General features: G+C 41.1%; 1 protein-coding gene across 2 annotated transcripts in view; it reads left to right on the forward strand.

Moving 5' to 3' along the window:
- The first annotated feature begins 10,007 nt into the window (after positions 1–10,007).
- rhobtb4 (Rho related BTB domain containing 4) overlaps positions 10,008–24,016 on the forward strand; it is a 44,106-nt gene continuing 30,097 nt past the window's right edge. Inside the window, exons 1-2 of one of the 2 annotated variants that reach the window (XM_023292775.3) lie at positions 10,008–10,162; positions 10,899–11,040. The gene's annotated coding sequence lies outside the window, so the exon portion shown is untranslated. Of the gene's footprint in view, positions 10,163–10,477; positions 10,771–10,898; positions 11,041–24,016 lie in introns of those variants that run through there. The other variant, XM_023292776.3, reaches the window with a different exon arrangement.

The raw sequence follows: 24,016 nt of genomic DNA on the forward strand, positions 1-24,016 counted from the left end.
AGATTTACCATTTCATTCCTTTTTTATTTTAGTTTTCCACAAGTTTTGGTAGGTTAAACCTCTTCTTTTGCTGATTGACATACTTTGAACATGATGGACACACATTATTCCTAACTTTGTTATGATCTTTACAAGCTGAGTAGAGGTTTGCTGGCTGTTGCTCTATGAATTAAAATGAATTAAATAGTTTGAAAACAGACAAAACTTCTTGTTTCAATCCTGTCTATAAAACGGTTTGTTGTTTGCTCATATTCCCCGTCACCCATAAGACAGAATGGGTTACATATTAAGCTCAATAATACCCTCTAAATTACAGTGACATGCAAAAATGCATGGCACCACTCCTCAGCAGTGATCCAACCATGCCATCACTTGCAAGTGTGCCGGAAGGATCTTACACAGTACCCCAAACAGGCTCTAACAAGGCATCAGCCCTCAGAAGGGGAGAGTGCTTGTGGAATCCACGTCACACCATTAAACATACAGAAACACGTCACCCAAGAAAACCTCAATGCAGCACAATTTGAATAAAACACAATCTTTGGTTGTCCAGTCAATAACTCCAACAGTTAGGCAGCAGAGAAGTGGCGGTTGTGACCTGTAATTATGTTAGCCATTAACCTGATATGTAAAGCATAGAGAAAATAAAGAGAGGAAGGTCAGGAGAGGCCTAAATTTCAAATGTAAGTCAAAATCTTCAGAAGAAAGCTGTGGAAAGAACAGCATATGTAGAAGCATAGCTCTCTTGAAAGTAATTCTAGGGGTCGCACACTCCGCTCCTATTGGAGGCAGGCAGAAGTGCATTCCTGCTATGACGCAAGGTTAAGTGGGGCAGCTTTGAATCATCCTTGATTCCAGTTTTAATAGTTTCATCTGACATTTTACCATTTATTGGAAAATGGGAAGAGAACACAGGGTTAAACAGACAGACCATCTAAGTGTAGTCTATTATACAACCACGATTAGTCGGTCTGTCCTGATCTTTCTCACTTACTCTCTCTCACACACACTCACACACACACACACACACACACACACACACACACACACACACACACACACACACACACACACACACACACACACACACACACACACACACAAAAACAACTTGCATATCCCCACTAATGTCGTTTAGAGGTCATGGGGAGGCAATAGGACTTAAATGCATTAGATTAGAGTAAAATAAACATGATCAGACCCTGCCATCTGCACTGGGATGGCACGGTTGCCTAGCACTGGGCATTGTTTGCTGTGCTCATGCTAAAGTGTGTGTGTGTGTTAATGCTGATGTGTGTGTGTGGCCATATGGGCAGATCGCACCATTCAAGGAGAATGGATTCCTTCTCCAGATGTCTTCCAGATAAAGTCAGTCTTGTCTCAGATTTGAATCAGTGTGTATGTACTTTTAACGTATTCCTGAAACTAAGTTTTGGTTTGACAAATATTTTATTCCAATGATAAAATCAGAGGTAATTAAAATAATCAGCGATAACTTGTTTGTTACATCTTACAAATCAAAGGCGATTTTATTATAAAAAGTCATATATTTGATTGTGAGATACAGCTAAACTGTTATTGTGCTAAACTGCACTTGCAAAAGTAATTAATTTTAGACATTTGCTTTATGCAAATGATTAAAATGTGCTCGTTTTTATTCCCCAACCACTCCTTTTCTCACACATAAACACTCCTCTCATTACCTCCGGTGTGTGGGTGAGAGAGTTATTGAGTCTCAAAATAGAGTCACAGCAATAATAACAGCAATATCCTGGCAACCCTTATCATTGTGTACTGTCACTGAGGCTGCTAATAGGGCTAATAGGAAAGGGATGAATGGGTGTCTTCAGGGCACAACCTGAATCCAAAACACATAAACATTTCCATCAAGCATCAGGTTATGCGAGTCCTTCGTTTGTCAGTAACTGAGGCTGTGTGTGTATGTGTGTGTGTGTGTGTGTGTGTGTGTGTGTGTGTGTGTGTGTGTGTGTGTGTGTGTGTGTGTGTGTATCCAAGTATCCATAATGTAGATCATTAAATCTTTGGTTAGGGTAAGGTTAGGAAATCAATGCAAGTCTATGCAATACCCTCCGAAGCGACAGACACATGGCTTTGTGTGTAAGTGAGAGTCAGAAGTGGTGAATTTCAGAGCGACATTCTGACTTTATGAGTTAACTATCTTGGTATTCCCCTATTGAGAGAGCTCAGTACAGAGTCATCATACAAATGTTTTACAGTGCAGCAATTGAAAACAAGTACAAAACAAATAATCACTTAAATCAAATTAGAGGTTCAGCAGCCAATTAATAATAGAGTATATTTATCATTTTAAATAATCTGTGGTGAGGGCAAAGTTGTTAATTGTGATTTTCTAACAGTTTTGATGGTTAATATAAATGTAGGAAAGAGCTCAAATCGGTTCTACCTCACAGCACACGATTTCCTGCAGTGGGATCTGATGTGTTTGAACAGAGGGTCTTCAGTTAAGCTCTGGCATGCACTTGTCATGTGTTAGCATGTGTCACATTAATCAAGACAGTGTTTGTGTTGACAAGTCGAGCAAAGATCCATCTATCAAATTACAGTACAAGGATGATTAAATTGAGCAAAACAAGAAGTTAATACTTAAAATGGCAAGTTCATTCTTTAGACAAAGTGAAACTGTTTTCATCATGGTCAAGAATGTTCTTGTTGAAGTGCATATTTTTCATTTATGATTGTTTGAATAACCTTTCTATGTCAAAGTTATGACAACTCTGCATGCTGCAAGGTTTGCAGAAAGTGAGACACAGAAATTTATACATTGAAGTCCACCTATTTTGCACAGTCTATTGCCTTTAACATTTCCCTGGCTTTGCTTTTTCTTTCTTTCCTATTTTATTAAATTTCTTTTGTCATGTAGTCATCTCCTATAGATCTCTACCTAATTTCTATTGAATCCAATGGAGCAGTAACCTACTGACCTTCTTTACCCCTGCCCCCCACTCCAGCTGTTGTGTCAGTCAGCATTAATGTCTCTGCACCACAAATATACACACATTAACCCACCTATACACATCCATGTGCTCGTAACCTTATACAGATGATGACCCATACAAGCAGAGTCACAGTGGTTTAAATTTTAACTGACTGGTTCTGACTTAATTATTGTCAGTTCTTTTTTTTCTCGCTGAGCTCACTGGACGTGAACTTCCACATGTGTGACATTAAATGACTCCCCACGTAAGTGAGTGTCAGAGTGTCGTGTACTAGCACGTACACAATGTATATGAGAGAGCATGGCTGAGAGAGAGATAAACTCCGGCAGTACTATAATTTCTACATTATGCAACAATTCTTAGAGGGAACAGGATACACAGAGAAATGCGAGGATAATTACTGCTTTTTTGCAATAAACAAACCAAACTCTAAGAGCAGGGACAAGAGTCATGCATATTCTCAGAAGAATAAAAACTTGAAAAACACAGTTGGGCAGAAGATGCAGCTTCAGTAACTCTTGCCTTTAATTCTGCTCATTAACTTAGTTTTTGTCTTGTTACATTATTAACTGAGTACCTGTCCCTACCACTGATGTCTCTTCCTGCCTGTCACCCAGGACACAGTAAATGACGTGAGTAAACATAAAGTGGTAAATGGAGCGAAAATACAAACACTGCCATCTGCACATTTGTCCTGAGAGAACTCTTCTCAGGTCCTTGGTGAAAAATGCAGTGACCCACACACCTTTCCATTAAGGCCAGTCACTCCCGCATCGCATGCCTGTGAGGATGGATGGAAAGCAAAACAGAGAGAAGTCTGGCAATGAGAGAAAGTCACAAATGTGACAGTCCCCAGGCACATGGAAGACCTTAAGAAGTTTCGACTTTGGCTGTCGACTCACTGGTAAGGAAACCATTACAGACTCACTCACACATTCCTACAATATCCACAAAAGGAAATCTGGAGGCCCAGACCGTATATAAATACACATGCGATCAGTTCATGGTGGTATTCCTGTCATTTTTAATTAGAGCACTCACAACAACAATCACAAATACTTAAAAACTAATGACTATAAAGCCCTATTAATAGAATCTCAAACCTCCAGCTCCCCTGTTGAGCATCATAAGTCATGTAAACAAGAGGCACAGGGGGAAAAACCGAAAGAAAGAAAGAACAGGAGACAGATGGGGGAAGAAAGACAGGAAGAGATACAAAGAGAAAGAGTTCAGAGTTTGTCTGGAAATCGCAACCAATGGATGTCAGGGCAGAGGTAGCTGTGCTCGTCCCTGTTTCCATGGTGACCTGAATGTGCTGTCGGTGCAGTGACGCCAATCAGGAGCATTGCGCGGCAGCCGTGCTGACATGAGCCACACGTGCCAATGCCCAGCTGACAGCACTGAGCATACGCCCGCATCTATTCATAGCACCTAAGTGACGCGCTGGAGGGACGCAGGCAGCCCGGAGTGTGGGCCAAGGAGGCCAGGTGCCCGAAACTGAACGAGTACTGACCCAGGAGTGGATGGGACCCCTAGATGGAGGTGGATTAATTCATGGTGGGGGTCGTGCCACCGTTTCTCTGATCTTTGTCCACACTGATGAAGTGACACCTGGGCCCTCAGTCATCACAAAGAATTATACAAATCCTTGCATTTTCAAACAAAGTGTGCACGGACAACATGACCCCAAGTATAGGGAAATGAATCTACACAAGCCTGACAGGGTCGCGTAAGGTCAAGCAGCATTTGTTTGGTTTGGTTGCTCAGATGCAACAAGGTAGCACATCAAAACACAACGTGCAAATCCTCACCATAAAAGAACATGGCACAAAAAACATAAGATGAAGTAGAAAAAAAAAACAGCTCAAAAGAGGCCTTGCACCAGACTAAAAGCTACTACAGCTGGTATGGAAGAAATTGTAGAGTCTCGGAGAAGGGTTTTTTCCAAACTGTCAGTTCCCGGAGGATCAGATTAGGGACCTGTAGCTGAGTAAATGTGAGACTCTAGTGACATAAGACCACTATCTTGCTCAGCAGAATCCTGCAGTGAGCAATGCATACAATATGTTTGTCTTCTACATTTTTTTTGTCTTTCATCTACAAAATAAGATTTTTTTTGTGAAATTAAATTACTTTTAGTGAAAATAAGAACACCAAAAATATGCAGCAGAAGTTACAATACATTTTAATATGTCTTTTAACATCAGAGCATCAGGGCATCAGAGCAGACCATCACTGCAAAAAAAGGAGAACATTTGAAAAATGTTCTGACAGAATAATACACATAATCCTATAATCACTCCAAATTTAACAGTAAGTCTTTGCGGAAATCCCCCGGAATTAAATTTTTCATGACTACAAATCAATAACCGTGTCGCAAAGTCAGGTTGTAATAACCTTTCTGTCCAATTTACTGTCTCAACACACCGTCCAGAATACGGTGCAGTTGGCAAGAGGGCTGGAAACACCAAGTCAGTGCCTCTTTTGTGAGCGATTGTTCAAGCTCAATTGGTACTTCTGTAACACGGCTTTGTCTGAGAGATCAGGCAGAAGAAAAGCAGAGGCTCCGAGGCAAAGAGAGGCCCATTGTGGTCAGTCAGCGCTCAAAGTTAGATGTCATTGTAGTCAATCGATGGCTGGTGTCAAAGGCCATTGTGACTCCTGACATGCTACAGTGGAAGTACAGAGTTGCTGAGTAAAATTGATTTGAGCGGGACAAAGATCATCTTTTCTTTAGGTGTGTAGCGAGTGGTGTAATTGTTTGCTTATGAATGGATGTGCATTTGTAAGTGCTGGGGGTGCAACACATCGGCCAGCTGTGTTTGTTTGTGGAAATTTAGCTGATGCAGGCCTTTCACACCCCTGGGATCAGCAGTTTGCCCCCTCAGGAAAAGAGACTGACAGAGTGAGAGGTGAACCATGTGGTTCCCCTATTATGGCCCCATTGTGCCCATGTGGCCGCATCTATAGTGCTGTAGCAGAGTCCACTAGCAATGGAAAAGTGCTGTACAAGAAACTTTGAGGTAAAGGTTTAGTGCACATGCATATGCCATGAAGAAGAGGAGAAAACGAATCTGTAGCAAAAGCACAGAAGTGGACAAATTTAATATACACACAGTCATTTAACGTACAGCGAATGATCCTGTGTGTCAGCAGAACTCAGGCAACACTGAATGTAGGATCAAACTGAGAAATATATTTTAGAATTCACAGTAGTGGTTCATCCCAACAGTATCCATGTCATAAGTACAGCATGATGCTCCACTGCACGTCCGCACTAGTGTGTTTGCACCTGTGTGTATGTGTGATGAGTCTCCTGCCTGCTGGCCACAGTCTGAGGACGGTTGCCTAGGACTTGCATGCACGCTGAGGTCGGAGCAAGCCTGGGCAGGTCTCTCCGTTCCCTTCAACGAACAATGGCTGCTTCAGATGCCTGGCTGAGCAGGAGTTTTAGGGAATCCGTGTGAGAAAGCGCCCCCTCTTACAGCCCCTCAATTGTCTGACATTTATGCTTGTGCCAAGCTTAAAATCTATACTCAGAGAACAGCATTTTTTTTAACGAATTACTGATGAAAGCTGGTGCTGACATGCTTACTTTACTGACAGCTCAAATAAACAAGTCAACACTGAAGACTTAATTAAAGTGATGCTTTTTCCCCTTGTTGTGTCATTTTGTACATTAGCTTCCTGGAGCATTTTGTTCATAATGGATGGTTTAATACTATTTCATTCGATTTCTATGATTGAGCTGAATACAATTTTAAAGAGTTGTTTTAAAGAGACAAAGACTGACGACGTTCCTCCTTACAGAGGGACCCAAAGGCCTGGCTTACTCAGTTTCACGTCTTCATGCTTGTTTAGAGAAATTGAACTGGACTGTAATGGTGATGGCTCATATGTATTAACTAGCTGGTAAAATTGCTGAAGAAGTAACACAGCTGTATGCGGTCCTATTACTGTTGGCATGGTGCCTTTGCTCCAGAGGAGAGTCTGTGGTTTTATCTCTGGGGTATCACTGACAAAAGACTTTGGACCCTTGAAAATTATTCAAAATGATTAATCGTCCATGAACATATAGTCTGCTATAAATAACAACACACTGAACCCAACCCTGACAACTAATCTGTCTAAATAACACAGGCAGGGCAGACATATGGACAATGATTGACTAGTGATTAATGGTTTCTCTTTGACATAATTCTCACTAATACTCAACAATGGCTGCTGTCCGTCTCCCAGAGGGTGGCTATCAACTGTACTACACAATAGTGTTTTACTGGACTTGATCATCCACCCAAACTGTTTCAAAATGAACTGGGAGGGTAGTGTTAAGGACAAAAACAAAGGTGTATACATGCTTTCAGCTAAATGCACATTGTGAATTGCACAATGCAACCTTGCACAAACAGACTTAGGGTTTGGGTGGACACGTTAAAGTCAGCAGCGCGACCAACTGAGAAAGGACTAACTGGAATTAAGCTACATGAGGTGATTAGCACCAGGCCACCTAAATTGCGCTTGAGCAAGATTGAAAATTTTCATGTGAATATTCAAACTATTTGAACCTAGAAATATAGATGTTTGTATTTTTTTAAACACTAAACGTTCAATTTTATCTTTCTAAAATGTTCTATTTTTGTATTTTGAGAGACCCATTCATGATGGAAACATGCTGTGTCTTCAGTACACATTACAAGTACAGCAGTGAGTTTATTCAATTCAATTTATAGTGCCTATAACAAGCATGTACACCTTATACGTATGACATGTGTTTTTTGGCTCCTTAATGCCAAAGTGAAAACTGATCTCTACAAAGTAATGTCAATTCATTAAAAATATGAAACGTAAAATGATTGAATGCATTAGTACTCAACTTCTTCAACCCACTATTTAGCAGATGCACCTTTGGTGGCAATAACAACATTGAGTCTGTGTGAGTAGGTCCCAATCAGCCTTGCACAGCTGGACACTGCAATTTTGCCCCATTCTGCTTTGCAAAACTATAAGGTTGCATGGGGATTTCTGTGTAGCTTTGGCTGTATGCTCTGAGTCATTGTTTTGACGGAAAGCAAATCTTCTCCCAAGTTGCAGGTCTCTTGCAGACTGCCTCAGGTTGTCCTCCAAGATTTGTTTATGCTTACTTGTATTGATTTTACCCATACCTTCACAAGTCGTTTGGGGCCAGCTGCTGAAAAACTTTGCCACATGATAATGCTGTGGCCACCACGCTTCATGGTGGGAATGAAATATTTGTGTTGTTGTGTAGTGTTTGGTGTCCACCACAAATAGCACCGAATGGCCAAAAAGCTTAATTTTGGTCTCATCAGACCAAATAACCTTCCTCCAGTTGATTTCCGATATGTAATTTCTCCCATATGTCTTGTGGCAAACTCTAGACAAGATTTAATATGAGCTTTGTTCAATAGCTTTCTGTTTGGCACTCTCTCATAAAACTTTGGTGGAGAACACAAGCAGCAGCTGTTGTACTCACAGTCTTTCCCATCTTAGCCACTGAAGCGTGTAACTCCTTCAGAGGACTCACCAGTGTCTTGGTGGTCTCTCAAACTAGTCTTTTTCTTATACACTCACTCAGAGGACAGCCTGCTCTACTTGAAAATGTTCTTGTACGTTGACTTATGCTTTTCAATAACCTTTTCACAGAGTTGCTTGTAGTATTATTTTTGCTCAATCACGTAGTTATAGCCAGGAGTACTGATTCACCAGTGACTGGACTTCCAGATGCAGATGTCTTTAAACTGCACTTTAGACATTTCACAGATTGTGTGACTTTTTATAGGCACTGAAAAATCTTGAGTTAATTGAACTTCTTTTCTCATTTTACTTCACTCAACTAGTTTTTACATTTTAATAATTTATCAGATAACAGCAAGTTCAATGACTCAGTCACATCTTTAAGGCAACAGGGGAACTTAAGCTGAACAAACTTGGGTATGCCTATCACAGTTTCCCAGTATCCAAAAGCTAAGTTTAGTTTAACTTATAAGCACAAAGAAACAAGTCAATAATCACAACTGAAATAGTTGAAATGTTTTTTGAGTTTAATTTGATACTTAGACAGGTTTGCCCAATTGTGCAATTCACCTATTGTGAGCCCAAGCTACAGGCCATCCTGTAAGTCTACAGACAGAGTAGAAAGCCGGGACCACTTACCAATAATATACGTGGACCAAACACTCTCAGAATGGACGACCAAAAACACAACGATCTTCATTTTTCAACATTTAATGAAAGGCCTACATTTCAGCTTCTTTCAGTGTAAACACTTTCCATCATCTGCCTTTTTTCTTGAAGGGATAGTGCTTTTTGTTGTTTTCTGAAAGGATTGTTATATTCAATTTTGTCCAGTAACAAGTACAGTTAAACCAAATTATCCAACTGTGCAAAAACCCAGTAATCCTGGTTCCATAAGAACCCAAGCACCTCCTTTACATGCTGGTTACCATTTCTATTTCTATACTGTACTCAGGCTTTTTAATACTACTTTTTTATTGTAAATACCAGCATAATTTTGACCTTATTTGTTCTACCAGCCCAATTTACACAATTTGTGCATTACTTTGCATGCTCTTTTGCACAATAGTTTTGTATCTATCTGTCTGTCTATCTATCTATCTATCTATGGATATATATAACATACATAAAGCAATTCAAGTCAATGAACTACACAAAGCAATAGAAAGTATTGTTGCACCACTGCGCAGTTATCTGGAAAGTATGGAAAAGTTCTCTTCACCTCTGTCAATAAATACCCATGACGTTTCTTTAGAAGAAATAGGTCATAGCATTAATCATCAGAGAACTCAATTTACTGTGAATTCCATGTTTAATACACTGGAAACATGAGTTCCAAATAAGAGCAGTCTCTGAAGGCTTTCTGTGGATACTCCGGCACCTTCTCTCCATGCGCACAGTCCGGCCCGGAGGCTGGCACTCTCTCTGCTTTATGAATGGATGGGTGTGGCGGCGGTGACTAGCAATGAGGCTGTCGTCACTGAGCTCGTTGATATGCTGTCCCTAAAGGATGGTCTGGAGTGAAACATAACTGGGGTCTGCCACCGATCGGGAGAGACAACGAGGGAAGGAAAGGGGAGGAGAGGAGAGAGAGAGACACACACAGCGACCCACTCCCCAGCGAGGACTAAACTTCTGGCGAGAAAATTTTGGTGAGATAGGGGGATGAAAAACAAAAAAAAATATGGGGACTTTTGTTTGTAGGATGTATTTTTCTTTTTACAGGAGAAATCAAATCAGATGAGATCGGACAGATGTGAGGATGAAACGTAGAGGAGTTTATGAAAATTCACGGAGGAATCCCTTTGCGCATCTGTGCGTTAAAGTCTGTATTTATCGGTATTTAAGGAGAAAAAAAAACAGCCACGGTGAGCAGAACGCTGCTGCTGTGTAGAAAACACAGACAGACAAAAGAAAGTCGAGGCAAGGTTCCCCTCCTCCATGTGTTCCCTCCTTGTAGGTGTGACAGAAACAACAAAGGGACGTGGAAAAACTCGCATCAGGACCACAGGGCGGACAACTAGACCCAGACAGATCCCAGAGCACAACTAGCAGACAGGGGTCTGCAAACAAGAGCATGTCTGCAGGTTTTGCAATATGCAGCAGTCTTCGTGTAATTACATTCCTCCTGGCGTCTCTCGGCTACAACAGTCGGGAGTATTTTTCTCCTGTCAGCTCTGGCAGATCTTCACCAAACACGAGACGAAGCCGATAATTTGAGGCGACTTTCAAGTCCAGAGAAGCAAGTGTTTTAAAACGTGTGAGTTGTGATTTAGACGTTGTCATTCAAAGGAATGTTTCTCAAGTGATTGTGTGTGCGTGTGTGTGTGTGTGTGCGTGTGTGTGTGCGTGTGTGTTTGTGTGTGCGTGTGTGTGTGTGCCTTGCAGTTTAATGGGGAGAAGCGAGAGACGAGCGCTGCCTAGAATAAACTGAATGGAAAAGAGCAGCGCAGAGGTGTGAGCTGAAAGTGGACGTCGAAAGGGGAGGAAAGAGACCTGAAGTGACTACAGACGTGAATGTCTTTCAAAGGTAGGATCCACTGGAGGGAGATTGTCGTACCAGCCTGTATTAACTTGTGATTTAATCTGTATGCGCTACAAAGCAGACCACATGTGGACAGACAGCTAAAGGGGGGGTTGCATAACGGTTCACTTAGTTTGGCTTGTTTCACTGTTTTGCACTTATCGACAAACCTCAGACTGCATCTGAAAAGCTTGCTTTTTAAAACTTGATACTCCTAAATTGTTCTGCATTTGGGAAATTGAAATCTTAAGGTATCTTCGAACACTTGCCGAAGTGCTGATTTATATATACATGTTTGTATGTATGTATGTATGTTTATTTTTAATCCTTGAACCAGGTTAAAGTTTTCTAAAAACAGCATGGGTGCTCACTTTAAGTCAGCCCAAGACAAAATCTGCACAACGCAGATAAAAGTCATGTGGATCATGCATTAGAGGGGCTGTTTTATTTTTGTACAAGTTCAAATGTTTTTCAATCTGTTATGCTATGGTTGTTTTTTTTACACTTAACTGTAGCAATATTAAGTTATCGAAGAGATGTCACATAATACCACAAAAATGAAAACAATGACACTTGCAGAAGTGCAATTAAAGCGCCTTTTTATTGAAACCTTATACTCTATAATTCTACAATTTTATCTAACAGATGCTTTTATCCAAAGCGGCATAAATTTGAGAGTAGATGTAACACAAGCAAGGATCTAGTCAGGAGAAAACAACCTGGATAACTGCCATAAAACAATTGATATTGACCGATATTTGATTCCAAATATCAATATATTATAGCCAGTAATATGCAGTTGATTTTCTAGTGATTTTTGGAGAATAGTGATGCCAAAATACCTCAAAATGCCATAAGTCTGTTGGACACTTTCCACTTTTTTTTTTGTTGTGATATTGAACAACAGCTGCATTAGATAATTCTATTTTTGCCCTGCTTTGTCCTCCTTTAATCCAGGCTTCTTTGGTGATGCATTAATGTGATTTGCAAACATCTAGTGTGCTTAGTTTGGGTAAATACAGAATTAGCTTTCCCAACCACCTGCCCAGATGAGTAAGTGCAGATTAAAGTTGCAGCTGAGGAATGGAGTCACTCAGTGTCTCTGGAGCCAAACAGTGGTCGCTGTAGTTACTAGTAGTAACAGCCAAAACACCATCCATTGATCAGCCACATCACAAAACTCTAATACTTCTTCATTTTTCCTCACGGTTCCTTCTCTGTAAGCCTAGAAAAGATGGTGGGTGTGGGGATGGTTTGTCAGAGTTGACATCAGTTCCTCTGCTCTGCCCTGCTCCCCTGTGTTTTTCTATCAACTGTGGAATTTGAACCATTCTTCTTTTGGGGTGAGGCACGTCCCTCTGTCTGCCCCTGCTCAGAGGAGTAGGCTGTCTCCAAGGAAGCTGGGAGTGTGTGTGTGTGTGTGTCTGTGGGTAACGGAGGCCTTTCCAGTAGGGTTGCACACCAAACATTCCTGGCTGCTGGACGGCCGACTATAGCGGGCCAAGTCCACACAGCTGGGAGTCATATAAGAAGCAGTGTCTTTGTGTAGACTGAGCAGTATCCCACACGCAGGCTGACACACAATAAAAACACACATCGGAGTCGACGTAGAGCTCCGCACCTCCGCTCAGCTGTCTTCGGAATGACTGGGAGCTGTGAGATACTAGCCACATGTGCGCTTTATGTCTGCAAATACTAAAAGAGACACTCAGATGCAACACACACATACACACACATCACTGGACGTCAACACGGGCATTCACACGCAGAAGAGGAGAACAAAAAAACAACAGAGACTCACAGTCACAGCACAACAGTGTCTTCTCTTACCAGCACCACATGATGTTTGTCCTCTTTAGTGAGTTTTGGAGAGAGAAAACATGGCGGGGGGAGCAAAAGGAGAGGGAGAGAGGAAGAAGAAGTGATTGTGCTGGTGATGGCAACTGTACAGTTAGTTTCTTACTGGCTGCTGCTTTGGTTGTTTTTTAAACAGGGTGTCAGCGTGCAAAGAATGTGTATGCAAGAGCAGAGAGCAGAGTGAGACAGCCTGGAGAAAGAACATAGAGAAGAGAAGAGAAGAGAAGGCAAAACTGATTATCTGTACACAAATGAGTGAAGTTGAACTGTGGAGAGTAGAGCGAAGCGAGGAAAAAGGAGTGCGGACTTGGAGGAAGAGGGACACGAAGGGGTTTTTTGCCTGAGAGGAAATCGGAGTAGAGCTGGCTGAAAGAGTGAGAAAGAGAAATTTGGAGAGAGAGTTCTAAGTTGCATATGACCGTAAACATCATAAATCAGAGGGTCAAAAAATGTTGCTCAAACCCTCTTTCACATCGGGTCTTTCCCACTTCCTCTTCTAAGTTTGGACCAAACGATGATTAAGGATGGATCTAAATTGAAGAAATGAAAATAGAAACAGTTAACCAACGGCCTTCTTCCTTTGCCTTCTGTTAAGGGTTGAAGAAAAAAATTCTCCCTGACCCAAAAAAATAAACTCTTGCACATGTAAAACTCCTTTAAACATCTATTTTAACTTCCTCTAATGTGGTAATCTTCTACCCTGTGCCACCAGCACTCCCTGTTTTCACTGCATGTGTGTGTGAGTGAATGCGATTAGTTTTATAGGTCTAGAATTACACATAAACTAATGTCACCCTTAAAATGACCCACTAAATACTAATAACAACACAAAATCAACAGACTGCATGCTTGCAATACTTGTTGCACATAATCTACATGTCTGTATCCCAAAACACGCAGTTACAAGGCCATACGGCTCATGTGTGAGGGAATGAGCTGTTTGTGTGGTGAGCGAATCGGAAAAGAAGGTGTCGTATCATCAGCGAGGACAGGACAGGGCAGGGCCAGACCAAGCGGGTGAGTGTAGATAAGAGAGCCAGTTCATTTCAGAGAGGGTGTCTTCGTCCAGTCGTGGCTGCTCAGATAGCTCCAGGCTGGAGTGAGGCCAGGGTCTGACAGGGGGTTGTGTCTAGAGATCTAGGATGGCTGCGCTGATAGGGAAGGCATATTATACAACACTGCTGTTGACAGAATTTGATGGAAGAGTTCTGGGCCAAAGGTTTTACGCAGCGAGAATTATTTCATTTCTGGTGTGCTCAGTGGATTTAGATTGTTATTAATGAGCAAAGTCAGACAATTTTTATATTTTGCTGTTCACTAGGTGTTTGTGTCTCTCAGATTTACTTCACCATCAGCTGTAGGAAACTCTGCCTGGTCACATGCTCTGCATAGCATGGCCTAAAAATGACCACTTGACAGAGGTCTGAGAAGGGTCAGGGTCAGCTAGAATTACAGCTGAAGATGAACTTAAAACGGAAACTGATATTGACTGATATTAAAAAAGGTCTTGGACTGAGAATGGCCCAGAAGATTTAAGCTCAACTAACTCATGATTGCTAATAAGCAGAGAGATACTCTTACTCATCTTCATAGCATGTGAGGTTTGCTACAGCTTTTCACACTCCTTAGCAAATCTATATAGTGTTTAAGCCAATATACAAAATATATATATAGCCAATATATAAATATACATCTTGATATTTATTTCTTCCATTCTCTATTTTCACCAGATCTGTTACCCTATGTAACCTCTTATACTGTAGCTATTTTGCTACATGTGTGTTCTGGAAAAGATCGCATGTTATGACACAGACACCAAGAGTCATCACTTGGTGACTTGGCTTTAGCGCCTCTCTATTTATGTCCATATTTGTGTTGGTGTGATTCTACGAATCGTGGTAGTGCGGATATATCACTGCAACAGATATATCTATTCCCGTGCATGCATATTTTTATATGTGGGCAACTCTGCGAGCAATTTGATCCCTGGATGCCTCTTTCTTTAGCATCTGATCCTCACATTTATGGCAGAAAGCCGATCCCATTGGGTGAATTGGCTCCAAAGTCATATGAGTGAGGAAATGCCAACTAGGTATTCATGTGTGTGAGTTCTGTAATCACAGATTGCATTTCACACCGTAGGAGGTCGTCTGAGGGTTTCATGCTAGCTGTGTGTGTGTTGTGGAGTGTGAGCACGGTTGGATGGGTGTGGTCGTCTCCTTGCATCCCCTACAGGACTAAGGAGGCTGACCCATGCACTATTCACTTCCTCATGTCTGTATGGGCCTAAACAGGCCCATATGTTTGGCTTTTGCGTTGTTCACAGTGTGAACACAATCTCTAGCGTCTTTGATTTGCAGTGCCTGCAAGCCTTGTCTGTCTGTCTCCTTATCTTCCTGTTTCTTGTCTATCCACCTTGGCTTAGTAGCAGCAATTTAAAGTGAGAATTAACAAACACCAACTAGCAGAAGCAGCACTGGTGGATGTGTGTGGCAGAAATGGGGAGAGTTTTTCCAAGTTTTGTTTTCTTGTTCATCCATGACAGACAGTAAAAGAAACACAAGAAAAACTGTGAGGTGCCACTGCATGCTTTGTGTCACATATACATTTGCTCTCGTGTCATTTTAGCTTTGTCTATAACTGATTGCTGAGCCTTCTCCACACCCTAACAGCATTACACCGTCTAAAAATTTTCCAGGACACCCAAACTCAGTAGCAGACAGACAAATGCAGACACAATGACTCACACAGAGAAGCATTTGAACCCACATTTGCAGACCTTCATACCGTATAGACATAAACACATGGACACATTCATGCACTCTCTGCCTACTGTATGCGTCTGCCTCTCCTCGACTAAGTGCTAGAGGCTTTAAACAAATACTTAGTGAGAGGAACGCCCAAGGGTGCTATTCTTGCTAATCAGGGTCGGACCAGTTTCAGTCTTGGCCGGAACACTCACGAAGCCACAGGATTTTAATGTGTAATATGTGTTCATGTAGTTATAAATAACCCCAAGTTAAGGCGTTTCCCTTCATATCTGTGTTGTTACATACACATTGTTGTGTTTGCGCTCACCCACGTGCCACTCAGTCGCAGGCCGCCCGGTTTTTACAGTTTCAGGATGCTGATGCAACCTGACTGACACTCTCTCGTCTCTCTGTCTGTCTCTCTTTCTCACACACACATGCGAACACATGCACACCACCAGAATGGATGACTCAGATATAACCGATGATAGCAAGTTTGCAGATGCGAGCTCTGTGATGATCCCAGTCAGTGTTTGTCCAACTCCAGCCTGTGGGTTTGTTCCCCCACAAGGATGTGAAACTGACTCACCACGTATTATGTGGTTTGGTTATATATTTTAACTTGGATCTATTTTTAGTTATTGTGTACCTCAGGGATCTTCTCCTTAATTTCAACAAATTGAAGGGAGAACATAATACAACATAGCAGTTACGGTGGTTTTCTGCTTCTGTTGCACTTTAAAAAAAAATTCAAGTAATGACAATATAATGGGAAAAAAAATCAGAATATGCTCGATGATATGGTTCGATGCAGTTTAAGGATAACAAACTGAAACCTGGTAAAAGCTGTATCTGTATAATATACCACAATAAACCACTTTGCAAATCAGTTGTGGTCATCTAAGGACAGCCAATTTTGAAATGGTCATACTTGCCAGGAAATTAAATATTTTCTCTCTGTGTTTCCCATTGGAAACTCTCATTTCAGCATAAATATTTAATCAATACCATCATTATCATTCCTACTGAACATTGTGCGCTGCTTAATACCAATGCAATCAACAACAACAGAGGCTGTGTTATGCAGAAATATTGACCTCTTGAGTGTTGCTGACTGTGTCGTTATGGTTTTCTGTTCAGTTGCCTTTTACTTTCACCACCAGATGTACAGTACAACATCATGCTCTAAATCTAAACTCATGTAGAGCTGCACAGGACAAACGTGTATGTTCCATCTGCAATATGAAAATTCCATAGCACCTCAGTGTGTTTCATCTGAACATTTATCTGCTCTGAATGACCTCCGTTTGCAAGTGGTTAGGATTAGCTGGGATCTACAGTAATTTACTATCCAAAAGAGCTCCCACCCCCTTGCCCCTTGCCCTTATTCAAATGATTAAAACCTGTGTGGCCGGCCTGCAGCTTGGCAAGTGAATGACATGTCGCCACAGTGTGCGGTGATTATTGTATGCTGGCTGCATCACCAGGCCGGGGCACAGCAGTGCGAAAATAACTCAGTATAGATTTTTCCATCACACTATTTTTGGATACCTACTGTTCATAGTGTATCAGCTCTATGTGTGTGTGTGTGTGTGTGTGTGTGTGTGTGTGTGTGTGTGTGTGTGTGTGTGTGCGTGCGCGCGCGCATGAGCTGTCTTGTTTAATGATACTTCTGCAATTGGAGATGCAGGATGACCTCCATTTTTACAGATTCATGCACTATGTAGGGTATTATATTTCTTCTGTGTTAGGTGATATCTCCACTTCTATTTCTCTATATTTGGAAATTTTTTGCGATATCAGGCCAGCTGAGGGATTACATGGCTCGTCCGCTGCCTGAGAAAATGCTTTGACTGCTCAGGATTATAAAATCCACTTAAACCCCTGTTGAACAAAATTAAAACTGCATTTCTAATGATGTAAATGCTTCGCTCTGTTTGCGATAGACAAGGTTTTCACCCCTCAACAGGTTTGTTTTTGTTTGTGCAAGTGCAATACAATATGAGGAACTCCACAGAGCAGCACAAATGGATAAACACAATGCAGGCTATTTGAAGTAAACACAACAAAGGACCTTCCTGTTATGGCTGTGTAACAGTTTATTTATCTGTCACTGTCTCAGTCTCTCTGTGATTTTTTGCTATTTACACTCTTGTTCTTCCCCTCCAGACGGTTTTCTCCTCTCTTACTACGGTGTGTTATAAATCGAGGCAGATGAACATTGGATTGGCCCAATGGCAATATAGATATTATTTTATTTTTTTAAATTTTATTATCCCTTATTAATCCCACGAGGGGAAATTACAGATTGAAATAAACAGAAGTGAAGTTGAAAAACTTGAACATATCGAAAATTTTAAAGATTTTACATTAATGGACGACCTAAGTATATAAGGGTCTCTCCAATGTGATTTAAAGAGTTTTGACAGCTAAATACCACTACATAGTGCAATTTAACTTGCACATTTGGAAATACTAATAGATTGTGTCTTTAATAAGCTTTCATCAGCTGATTAAATCAGCACACTGGTGCAGGATTCATACTGTAGTTTTCCCTGCTTATGGAGCCGTGGTTCTTAACCTGAGTCCCAATGGCACTCCGGGTTAAATCTAGAGATGATTTACAGAATAGGACAGCAGCGTTTAAGTTAAGTTTAGGTTAGTTTTTGAGTTTTCGTCTCACGAGTTACCTAATCCACTGAAAGTTATTCAAAGTAAACACTGGTGGACACAGACAACCTGAGATTTAGGGCTCACTCGTGGAATTTTGCTTCACCTTAAGTGGTCATAAGCCAAGTAAATCGGGGAGCTCTGCTATACTGTGCTTTGCAGCGTATACTGGGTTGATGTACTGACTGTGTGCAGTGTGATCTCAGCGGGGCTGCAGCTCTGCTTTTCTGTGCCAGACTGAAGTCCAGAAGTGTTTGTCTTGGCTTCGCTCTCTGTTTGATCAGGCTGTTTTGAGAATACTGACTGACCTGTGCTGAGGCCAAATACATCTCTGTCTTCACAACTTTAGCATTTCCTTTTCCCTCTGCCCCTCCTCCAGTTTATTGTCACACTGCTAAAAATTCTGCACCATTTCCTTCCATTTTTTAATTCCTTAACTTAGCAACATGTCTCTTCTGTCTGATACCATTGTCTTTCTCTGTGCTATATAATTTCTAAGAGAATGAGATTTGCCTCATTCACCTTTTTCTGTTTGTTGTCTGCTCTCAACCCAAGTCCAAAGTTTATTCCCTCAGCAGAACATAAAGGGGGCTGCACATTTGTCTGAGGTTCACAGATGTCACCAACACTTCCGACATCATCCCAGGTAGCAGTGAGGTATCAACATGTGTTGTTGAAAAGACCTCCTGGCAGATTACAAATTACAATACTAGCCATCGACCTGCTTTAATGTGCAGTTCAATACAGGTCTTTAATGCACTATATAGTATGTAGTGCACTGCATGACGTTAACAATAATGGGAAACACTTTCTGCACTGAAGCAGAAAGAAGGCATCTGCTGGATCAGTAGAGGCTTACATAGAGGCAACTCTTCCTCTAAACACTATTGCAGAGTATTTGCAATTTGTCTCGCATTTCCGTTGCTTGCTGGCATATTGTCGTATTCCTGCATATACAGGGGACTAATGATGTGACTGCTATGACTATCAACAAGGCAGCTACAGTAAATTTTAAGAGCAAATTGTCTTTCAGCTACTTAACAAGGCATCAGCAAACATCAGATGTTACTTGTAGTCTTTTAAATAACACAAACGTGCTTTTTTTGGACATGTAATTTCACACTAATGTTCAATAGTTAGGCTGAAAAAAGAAAATGCACTGTAGAATAAGAATCTGTTTAGAGTATTGCTACGACACGTCACTGGGAAGTGAGAAATATGGGATGCCTACAACATCACAATGCACTAGTTTATTGTAACATTTCTTATACAGAGACTAAAAAAAAAGAGAAAATTCTAATGACCCATCCCTTTATTATTCCAATGCAGTCACCATGTAAACAAGCTCCAGGAACAAAATATCCCATATTCTTTAAGACTCTTTACAGGTAGTTCAAAATATAAGCTCATCCCTGATCCCTGCTGATGGTTTTTTCGAAAAGGACATATTCTGGGAATGTATCAGTCAGATTAATTTCATTTCCCCTTGACAATGAAACCTTAGTATATCTGAAGAGTAAAGTTTATTAATCTAAAAAGAGGTGGCATAGAGGACATGTTCAGTGGATTATACTTCTTAAAAGTCTTCAAGCACATGTATTTGACATTGTCAAGACTTTGGTCAGTCAGAAATTCACTGTCATGGTCTAATTATGGATGTATTCTCTCTTCTTAAGTGTGTTCTTCAGCCTCAGCTTTGGTCTCAATCTGAAAAGACTCTGTTAGCGGGAGCAGTTATTTTGCAGATCTTTGTCTTTCTGCTTTTTATAATTCAACATTTCTATGGAATGTGTAGATGAATAGCAATTTTATATCAGAGCATGTCAGACTTTCAATATTTTCTGTCAATAGTTGACCACTTAAGCTGCATTTGCAAGTCCATGTTCTGAGCAGCTAAGACCTGCTGACACTTGTTCTCTTGCTAACCTAAATTTTGCCCTCAGCTTCCAAGCTTTACTCCAGTCACTTTCTTCCAGGTCTCCACCACCATTTCCATATCAGTCTCTGTCTCATCCTCGAACCCAAACTTGAGATCATTTCATGCTGGGCCCTGGACCCAAGCATTTAACTCATCTCCATATCTGTTATACCCTCAGACCTGCACAGTCAGTGAAGCCCCCTTAACTGGCTCCGCACTCACTTTCCAAGGTAATTAAAGTGATCTTTCAATTAGCTGGAACATAACACTCACTATCTAATACGTATGTCTCCTTATGTGTCAAGCAGCCACTGCGATCTATATGGAATCTTCCATTTACTGATTATGTTGGAGAACTTGTTATAGTGTAAAACCTTAGTGCACATAGCAAAGCATGAGCTGGACTAAAAGAGGACACTACCTGTCCCAGCATAAGAGAAAGTCTTCAGGATGTATAATTATGTTTGGGTTCAAATCACACCAATTTTCCAGCAAAGTGAACTATCACTTTAAGAGTTTGGACCAGCAGCTGAAGAGAGCCTTAATAAGATTAGCCCTGCCACTTGACAGCCACAGCTTAAGAGGCACCTCTACTGACCTGTGTGTCTCTGTCCAGCAGAGAGTGTGCGTGTGAATTTGTTTGTGTGTGTGTGTGTGTGTGTGTGATCTTAAAATTGTTTTTGTTGGAAGTTTGTAGAGCCTTTTCATCTGTGCCTGTACATATTCCGATTTGTTTGATTTGGTGCAAGACAAATTTAACTCATATGTGCACATCTTTATCTAATTCTGTACATGTACTATCTTTATCTACACATGCACTTTGGCACAGCAGGACCAGCTTGTGCAACCTCAATCCCCTCAAGTCAGAATGCAGGCAGTATATTACAACTTCCAGGTCAGACATGCAGTTTGTCTTTGTCAAAGCAGATTTGTGTCACTCGAGAATTTAGAGCATCCGCTCAACTCTTCAGCATCTCAAAACTCCATGTCCACCTTGTCTGTCCCTACTCGTTCTCCTGTCATGCTGTGATTTTAGATAAAACAGGCATCCAATTGCAGACAAGAATTTGGAAACAAGGAAATACACACAATGCCAATGGAATCACTGGAATTTCTCCCTGAAGTGTTTCCTACTTGGAGCTCAGAGATGTTTTAACTGGGTGCTTGAGGTTATACCAAGGACTCTGCACCATCAGTGTAGCCAGTTTGCTTTGACGTGGATATGGACTGTGTTGATAGCGGCTGTAGTTGGGTTTGTTGAGTGCCAAAAAACCCATTAGTTTGGCAGTCTAGTTTAGGACAGTGAGGAATATCCAGTGCTGTTCTTGTTCACCACAGGGACTTCTTTGCAGAAGCCAGACACCCTACTGTGAAACATTTAAGTTGGCATTAATATCATAATCAGAGGCCTGTTTGTTCTCAGGCGGGCAGCAGGCAGTTAAACACAGAGAACTTGTCCTCTTCCTGCTATACACCCTCTGCAGCTCGACCTTCCTCCCTCACTCTTCCCACCCTCTATCCTCTCCTTCTGTTCTGCTATGCACACCTCGACCCAATCTTTGCTCCAGGACCTCAAGCCACTTTACATTCCCGACATATTCCACCATCATGGCCCATCCTCACCAGCGCAGACTTAACCAGATCATACATCAGTATTATAGTTAGTGAACACTTATCTACAGCCCAGAAGTTATTCCACATGCTGTAGCACTGTGGGAGTGATAAGTAATGATAGGTATATCAGCAGAAAGTGTTTAACCTCTTCTTTTATATTAAGGATGCTACAGAAACTGAAGACCTGTTTAACAGCTCATAAACCTTCATCATGCCTCATTCTTCTTTATGACATTTTCTGATTTTATGACTGCAGCTTATAAATGTTTTAGTTGCTCACTTATGTTTTTCTTGGATCCATGATTGGCTTTGAGGACATAATTGATTCAGTGTCCTCTATGTGTTGGGTGCTCTCCGTTCAAATTCATATTGTATTTCCCTTTTTTGGTTAAAAATTGCTGCCCTGCATTGCTGACAAAGAAATATACAAATTGAAGCTCTCTATCTGGGTAATTTTAGAATTTTACAGTAGGGTTTAGGGGTCTCTCCAAAGTAATGGAGAAATGAAAGCAATACCAATGAAACATGAGTCTTAATTAGCTGGTCTAATATGAACAATCTTCCATAACCTTCTTGACATGCAAAAAAATTGATATATACCTACAATACGATGTACAAATGTTTTCAAAAGTGACAGTTTTTAGAAGGCAAAAAACATAAGGATGCATGTCTCCCTTGAGCAAAATAGCAATTCAGAAACAATCGGCTCAATACCTTCTGACTTACTCTTTTACTTCTTCTCCTTTTTCTGTTATGAGCAATAGAGTGCCCTTGTCTTCACGGGGATATAATTAGGCAACAACAGCTGGTCACACACATGGAGTTTTTCAACTGACTCTAGATAAGACAATCTATTGATAGCTGAACTAGTAAACAATATTCTTGGTCTCGATCTTTCTCGGACTCTTGTATGTCTTTCTTTCTGTGCTCTTCTCAGCTTTATCTAGTATTGAATGTTTTTCACTTAAACTCGCACTCTGCTAACATGCCCATCACCCATCGCCAAATAGGCCGGCTGTTACAAAACTCACTCTATTTCATGCCAGGGTGCCGGCTCTGGCAACACTCAGCCACTTCTCCGTGTCAAACGCCTGTGTGTGTGTGTGTGTGTGTGAGAGAGAGAGAGAGAGAGAGAGAGATTAAGGGTTGGAATGAAAAAGAGATTTAGATCGATGTATTTGAATTTCTGTCCATTTGCCAGTTTTTCATTTTTTTCCATCATTCATCTTTTAGGAATGGCATTTTCCCACACACTCGTTTCACTTTAGCGTTCAGTCTTTCTATTCTCACCCTTGACTTTTGACCTCTGAATTTTGTTCCCAGGAGAAAAAATAAATAAAATTCATGTCTAGCATATTTTCTTGTCCGTCTGCAAAACAAGAAAATGTGCCAAAATCATCCTGCCAAACATACAAGATAATGATACTGTAGAGCTACATACGAATGGCATGTAATGTGAGCTTGTGTATATGTGTTAGTGTGTGTGTGTCTGTCTCTCTCTCTCTCTGTGTGTTTGTGTGTGTGTGTGTCAGAGCTGAAGGTAGAATTTAATCTTTGATATTGTTATCAGTTCCATGGTGATGGAGGACTGTTTGGAAGACCCACTGCAGTTCTGACCTACTTGTGTCAGTGAATGGGCTGCATGTAGACTGTTTTGTTGAGTGTGGTGCATGTGTGTGTGTGTGTGTGTGTGTGTGTGTGTGTGTTGGAGCTTGGAAGAGTGTGTGTTTAAGGCAAACTCTGTGTGGACACAGGGAGTGTGAGAAGCTGAGTGTTTTGACAGCTTTAGAACAGTTCCAGTACAGTGCTGCAGCAGGGGGTGAGTGGGTCTGTTGGATATTCGGGTGAGCTGTAGGGGTGAGAATAGGGTCAGTGGTGGAGTGGACAGGAAGGGATGAGATGAGGGCAAGAATTTCCTTCCAAAATGCTCCACACCATTAAAATGACACTTGATAGCCATGTCTTTTTTATTAAGTAAACTCATGATAGCATCTGAAATGAATCCATCTCAGTCTAAATTCCCTTGCACCGCAAAGTAAACAACAGGAGAATATTACTGAAACATCAACATTTACAAATGGATCATTACTGATAGCAACATGAAGCCATTTCTTAATATGTGGCGAAAATTGAAGACATTTTCTAATGTGAGACAGCAAAAACTAGTCAAGTT

The sequence above is a fragment of the Amphiprion ocellaris genome, chromosome 6 (genome assembly GCF_022539595.1).
Source record: "Amphiprion ocellaris isolate individual 3 ecotype Okinawa chromosome 6, ASM2253959v1, whole genome shotgun sequence".
Classification (NCBI taxonomy): domain Eukaryota; kingdom Metazoa; phylum Chordata; class Actinopteri; family Pomacentridae; genus Amphiprion; species Amphiprion ocellaris.